At 47.9% G+C, this 7,112-nt stretch overlaps 1 long non-coding RNA gene across 2 annotated transcripts; it reads left to right on the forward strand.

Moving 5' to 3' along the window:
• The first annotated feature begins 1,087 nt into the window (after positions 1 to 1,087).
• Positions 1,088 to 3,088, forward strand: LOC125548553. 2 transcript variants are annotated; one of them, XR_007301118.1, is made up of 4 exons: positions 1,088 to 1,315; positions 1,392 to 1,523; positions 2,073 to 2,228; positions 2,776 to 3,088. It is a non-coding gene; the product is annotated as an uncharacterized LOC125548553 (long non-coding RNA). The 2 variants fall into 2 exon arrangements; XR_007301119.1 differs by lacking the exon at positions 2,073 to 2,228 and having other exon boundaries at positions 1,096 to 1,315.
• The last annotated feature ends 4,024 nt before the right edge of the window (positions 3,089 to 7,112 follow it).

The following is a 7,112-nucleotide window of genomic DNA, read 5'->3' on the forward strand; positions in this document are numbered from 1 at the left end:
GTTTCGCATCACCCTCTCACAGAACAAATTTTTTTTGAATGGATAAAAACTTTCCATATTGACGTACGTTATTTAGTAATACCTTTAGGCCTTGTTTGGTTGCACGGGATCCCGGAGGGAACCCCGCTTATTCCCCGGGCGAGAAAAGCACGGGCCCGATCGAGCCGGGGAAATCGAGCGCGATGTTTGGACAGATTCGTTGGGAAGGTATCCCTGCCCTATCCGCGTCGTTTGCCCGGGGAAACGTTCCACGCCTCCAGGGATCGGGGAGAGAAGCCACGGCTCAAGCGAGACCGCGAGCGCAGCGACCGAAAGGCGACGACGGCCAAGATCCAGTCCTCCGCCCCGAGTTTCTCCGGCAGCGACCGGAGAGACGGACCGCCCCCTCCCTCCGGTGCTCCGCCTGCATGCTCCGCCCACCAGCGACCGCGGCGGCCGTGGTCGTCACCCTCCTCCTTCCCCATATCTACCCTCCTCCTCGAAGTTCCTGCCCCTCCGGTGACGGCAACAGTGACGGTTCCACAGTCAACTTCCACCTACTTCCACCAAGGTCAGCCCCCCTCCTCTTCCACCTCGTATTTTTTTCTCCAATCCATCAACTCACCGTCCATGCACTAATGCCTGAACTTGCTGGTCAGATCCAAGAACTCGAGCCTTCTCTTCTTCTAAATAATTCCACATGCCAGAGACAAAATTTACTTCATTGGTTAATAAGAATCCATCTCATATATTGCTGTATTGTTCCTTTCTGAAAGGGGGAAAAGCATAAGTCAGAGTAAATTACTGTACTAGTCAAGACAACTAATTTTCATACAAGGCACCAATGCACAAGCAGTGTCAATGTCAGAGTGTACTTTATTTCAGAGATGATTGGAGCAACCGTTGATCGGTTCAGCAGCAGTTGACATCTAATCAAATCACAATTAATAGACTCGTAGGCAAAATATTAGAGACCTAGTGTAAGATCAATTCATTAGGAGCATGATCGTATAGACAATTATCAGATAGGAGTATTATCAATTACAGTATCATAATGCATGGTTGTATCATAATTAATACACTATAATCATGCATTTCACTTACATGCACACAAAGAGCTCCACAACTAGCATTTTAGAAAGATTAAATTCATATACTGATCTGTATATAATTGCCTATAATTTGCATTTCGGCACATGTTGGCTCATATTTTTCTCAGCTAGCTCATATATTCATCACAACACTAACACACGTCTTGCTTTTTTCTTATTGCAGAGGCTGTCTAGGTGCTGTTTTGGTGTTTCCCGTGGTGCACATGTGTGCTGCCTTTCCTACAGTATGTGTTTTCATGCATTTTTGCGCAAACTTTTGTGTCCTGAACTGATAAGTATTCGATTGTGTGCCACATGCAGGTGCTCTGAACCTCTGACATTAGCAAATGATTTGCTTTATCCGAAAATGCTAGGTGGTGGCGGCAGTGTTGTGTTCAGTGGCTAAGTGCCTTTTGGTTCGTTGGTCATTGAAAATATTTCACCTGATGAAAGGTATATGACAGCCATCCCTGGATGCCTTCTCCTTAATTTGTCACACAATCATAAGATGTGATGTGAGGAAGCTTAAATTTATTTGTTGGTATAAATTGATCAGACTAGTCAGCAAGAGATTTGGCTGGTGATGTTATTTTTCTGGCTGTCTAGTTAGACGGCATTGACTCGTAGACCTTGATTAAGCAAGAAACACAACGCATGGATAGTACTCCCAGCTTGCCAAGTGCCAATTAGTAACAACAAACTTACTCATCAGGAAAATAACTTGTTACAGCTCCTTATGGACTCCTACTAGTAATTTTGTATGTGTTGCTGAATTTGCCGGGACACTCAAACACCTTGATATTTCTTTACTTTCTTTTCTTTGTTGCTTCAGTTAGAATATGCTATCATTCAAGTGACCTTCTAGCAATCTGGTTGACAAATGACAAATCTTTTTAGTTTCGACATCGGTTTCACGGGATGACACACTAAAGTAGACTAGCTACCTGCTAGGACGACAGTTTTACACCGATGTTAATTTTCCTTTCTTGCGAATAATTGCAGGGTCTTGCTTAAGCAAGAGAAAGTACTACCAAGTATCAACTAGCTAGTTACAGATTCACTCATCAGCGAAGTAACTTGTAACAGCAGTGGAGTGCGGGCATGTGCCATATATCTATTAGTAATTTAGTACTTTCATCGTGCTTGTGCTAGCTCCAGGTTTGAATCTTCCTTAGTACACTATTTTTAGAAGTGATGCTTACTGTTGGTTAGGGTCTTCTGAAGAACAATAACAATTTTTTATATTTGTTGCACAAGTTCTGCTATGCATTCATTTACACTTACAACACTGCCGGAGAATACATTGTTTGTGAATTGTTTGTTAGACTGCCTTACATCCTTTTATAGATAGACGCCTTTAATTCTCTGCACTAAAAAATCCATGTTTGTTTTGTCCTTACTTTCCCCATTATACATTTTTTGTCCCCATTCTTTACTAATTTTGGAATTATATATTGGCGGGAAGCTTGACAATAATGATCTATTGCTTATCATCTTCCTTTCTTCTATCCTTACTTATTTAGTAATTATTACTGAAATGTATGACACAATAACCAGAAATAGAAGTTAGTATTCTGGCTCTTATCTTTTTTCTCAACAAGTTCTGCTGATTGTTATTAAAAATCTAAGCTATAGTCATCATGTGCTCATGTAATTGTTACAATTCTCAGTTGGATACATGGTGCTAACTTCCTTTTTTTTGTAGTTCAACGAACATCGAGCTGTGGTACCTGATGTAGATGCGGAGCGGAGAAAAGACCTGAGTAGGACTAGTGATTTTCACCTTGCAGCCCATCCTATTCGAAAGTGTCTATGCCTCAGACATGACAACTTGATAATTCAGAATTTTTGTAGTGAACAAACTTAAACAATGATGCATCAATGCCAATTGTATTGATTGCTTTTATGTTGGAACACGAAAAAATATTTAGCTCAATGCTTAATCGGAATGAAATGTGGACCGATGGGTATTTGAACCTTGGTGAAGTGATGGATATCAGTTGTATTTTTTAATGAAATTATAGTTTACATGAATTCTAAAGTTTTTGTATGTGTCTGTTCTTTTATTGTAAAATTATTTGTGCAGTTTTTATCTTTGATCTGTTTTTTTCTAATTATCTTTGATCTGTTGTGTTATATCTGTATGTTTTACGTGAGGGGTTTCTTTCCCTCCCTTGTTGCCATTTGGGCACATGGGGTAGTGGGACCATTTCCCCCATGGTGGAAGGGATTCATATGCACGCACAGGTCTCCTCCTAGGGGCCTATTTCCCTGGATTTTTCCACCCCAACAACCAAATGAGGCCTTATGTAAAAGAATCAATCACGATCAATCTCTAAAGATCAAATCTAAATTAATTAACCTAATCGTTCAATCATATTAATTAGGAAACAAATAACTAATTTTCGTGTCACCTCCCACGAGGCCACAACACCCCTCACACTAAAAACCAAATGTCACTGGTGGTTTAGCGCCTCCCCACGTCCCACGAACCCTAGTCGCCACGACCACTCCTTCCCTTGCGGCAGCTGCACATCATCTTCGCCTCCCTCCCGCTAGCGGCCTCCCCCCTCTCGGCGAGGCAGATTAATGGAGATCCATGGCCGAGGTCCTGGACGAGCCCCACCGCGTAGAGCATGGGATCTCCACCGCGTAGAGCATGGCACCAAAGACCGCGAGCATGTCTGCTCCTCGCTCATGCTCCTCCTTCCCCGAGCCGGTTGGATGGAGGGACTTCCAGGGCGTGATAGGCCACGAGCAGTTGCTGCAGCGCCAACGCGCCGCCGTCGAGTACGACGCCACCGGAAAGGATTCAGGCATGCTCCTTACTGCCCTTGCCCTCCTCCCCTTTCTTGATTTGGGCATGTTCGGCTTAACGAATCATGGGATTTCCACAAAACCACGACCATGCCCTCGCACGCCGGTAGTTTTTTGCCCGCTTTGTTTGTTCCTGGCTCTCATTATCGCGCTGCTAGCATGGTGCCGTGTCTGGCCGCCTGATTCATTCGATGGTGGAGGCGGGTTCAATTTTTTTTCGTCTTTCGTACTCTACCCTTCCCATGTTCCTATATGTTTCTTTTCTTTTCGGAAGAAGTGTAACGTGTTAGGTATGGGATGCCGAATTCCTCTCGGCGTCTTCCTTGCCAGTTGCCACGGATGGCGAGGGTTAGTGCCTCGAGGAAGCGACGGTTCTTGTTCTAGGGAGGGAGAGACACGCCAAATCTTTTCGATGCCCACGCATGTGGCTTTGCTGATTTCGATTAGCCTCCATCTCGCTGTTGGGATTGGGATGTTTAATGGATCCATGCTTCTCTCTCTTCATATGCATCTGTCCCGTCCTCCTGTATGTACGTCGTTGACTTGTTGTCCGAGTCTAACAGAGAATTGTCTCTGTGTATGTGCAATCTGCAGCTTACTTTGAGGGAGGAGTACCGCCCATGGATTGATCCTTCGCTGGCAGGGCCAGGGCCAAGCCGGCGGTCATGTCTTTCAGGTTGGCGGCGAGGGAGGAGCAGCAAGGCGAGCTCACGTTACCCAAGCAGCAGGCCTCCCGTGTCCTGACGCCACAGGTAGCTGGAGCTGTTGTTGCCCTTCGTTTATGCATGATTTATGTTTGGCCTGCCAGCTTTGTTTATTGGTCCGTCTATGTTGTGTGAGATCATTTGGTGCTGAGAGCCATGGCAGCGCTAAACATGTTCTTGTTGCATATGGTTTTGATTTCTTTAAATGAATATTAGGCATAGCAGTAGCCGAAGGTGGCCGGGTTCTCGCACCTATCGTTGCTAATTGCCTTCTGAGACAGAAGTGTTTTTTTCTTAATCCAAACTCTACAGTTTTGGTACATAAAAAGCTACAAAGATAAAACAAAAATAACCTTTTTCTTTACCCATCTATTTGCTGCATAATTCTATTCTATAGAAGTACTATCAAGGGAGTAACCATGTGTGAAAATATGGCGACCCAATGTGGATTAGTGCAACGTGGCAAGGGAAGGTTTAAAAAGATCGAGGGAACAAATCCATGGCACACCATATATTATGATCATGCTATGTGTATTATGGATTTCTAGAAATGCATTGGAAATATATTGTTATTTCTTCATACTTGTACTTATGATATATTTCAGTGTATCTTGGAGTTTCATGTTCACCTTTTGAAATGAACGTCAAGATCGATGTGTTTAACGCGTCGATGATGTACTGGATTTTGTGAGAGATACACAGCGGAGACGTTGTCGTAGAAGACAACGGTGGCTTTGCCTACGTTGGAGTGTAGCTCGTGAAAGAGCTGGTGCACCCAACAGCACTCGGGAACCGCGTTGGCCATGGCGTGATATTCAGCTTCGGCCCTCAACCGAGAGACGGTGGGCTGCCGCTTGCTCGACCAGGATATGAGCATGCCATCAAGGAAGACACAGTAGCCGGACGTTGAGCGCCGACCGTCGGGGCAGCCGGCACAATCGGCGTTGGTGTAGGCAACGAGGTCGGTCGTCGGTGGTGTGGCAGCGATGGAGAGCCCATGCGCAATGGTGCCGCGCACATACCGCAGTATGCGTTTGACCATCGCCCAATGTGGTTGCTACGGTGCGTGCATACGTAGACACACTTGTTGAACTGCATATGTCAAGTTAGAGCGCGTGAGAGTGAGATATTGCAAAGCGCCAGCGATGCTGCGTCCTCGGCAGGGTCACCGGCGGTAGCTGGGAGTTTGGCCTTGGTGTCGACGGGCGTCAGGGAGGGGTGGCACGAGGTCATGCCGGCGCGCTCCAGGAGTTCCTCGGCGTACTGTGCTTGGTGTAGGAGAAAGCCACGGCTGGAGCGCTGCACTTGTAAGCCGATGAAGAACTTGAGAGGTCCGAGGTCTTTGAGAGACACAGCGGCATGGAGCTGGCTGATGATCCACCGAAGGAGAGCATCGGAGGAGGCAGTGAGCACGATGTCATCGACATATAGCAGTAGGTAGGCGACATCGTGGCCGTGCTTGAGTACGAAGAGAGACGCGTCGGAGCGTGTTGCCGCAAAGCCCAGCCTAGGCAGGCATCCGACGAACTTGGCAAACCACGCCCGGGGAGCTTGCTTGAGCCCGTACAGGGACTTGGACAGTAAGCAGACGTCAGAGGGGCGTGAGGAGTCGACGAACCCAACTGGCTGTTGGCATTAGACATGTTTAGTGAGCTCGCCATGGAGAAACGCGTTCTTGACGTCGAGTTGGTGAACTGGCCATGAGCGGGCGGCTGCGAGCTGAAGAACGAGCCAGATCGATGCAGGCTTGACGACCGAGGAGAAGGTGTCGATGTAGTCGATCCCAGGCCGTTGAGAAAAGCCACGCACGACCCAACGGGCCTTGTATCGGTCAAGGTAGCCGTCAGGTCGCAGATTATGATGGAAGATCCATTTCCAGGAGATGAGATGGGCACTTGCGGACGAGGAACGAGAGTCCAGGTCCGGTTCGCACAGAGGGCGCTGTACTCCTCTTGCATGGCGAGGCGCCAAGCCGGATCACAAAGGGTGGCAACCATAGACGTCCGAAGAGGCGAAGGTGCAGCAGGACCGGTCGTGAGAACGTAGTCCGCATCATACTTGGTGTTGCGGCGATGAACGCTAGCCATGGCGCGCGTGACCATGCGGTGGCCGCGTCCAGGCGAGGGGGGGCCATGCTGGAGTCGCAGCCGTGTCGGAAGGGCTGGACAGTCCACCATACAAGGACGATGGCGAGGTTGTGGTCGCGCTGGACGCGGCGGAGAGCGACGGGGACCGTGGTGAAGCCACGGCTGCGTCGAAGGGGCCGGGCGAGCCACCAGACGAAGGCCGCGTCGGAGGCTGGCCGGAGCGGGAACGGGTTGTTGGCCGGAGCGGCGAAGGGGTTGGAGCCGGAGGAGCCAGCGGAGGTCAGATCGGAGAGGTCCATGGGAGGGAGGCGGAAGCGAGAGATTCGGATTGGGAGGAGAACTAGGTATCTGATACCATGTAGTGGAACTATGACACACACTGTATATTCATTCACAAAGTAGTACATATATATGAGTAGAGAGGCACAACGTGC

This window comes from Triticum urartu, chromosome 3 (genome assembly GCF_003073215.2).
Source record: "Triticum urartu cultivar G1812 chromosome 3, Tu2.1, whole genome shotgun sequence".
NCBI lineage: Eukaryota > Viridiplantae > Streptophyta > Magnoliopsida > Poales > Poaceae > Triticum > Triticum urartu.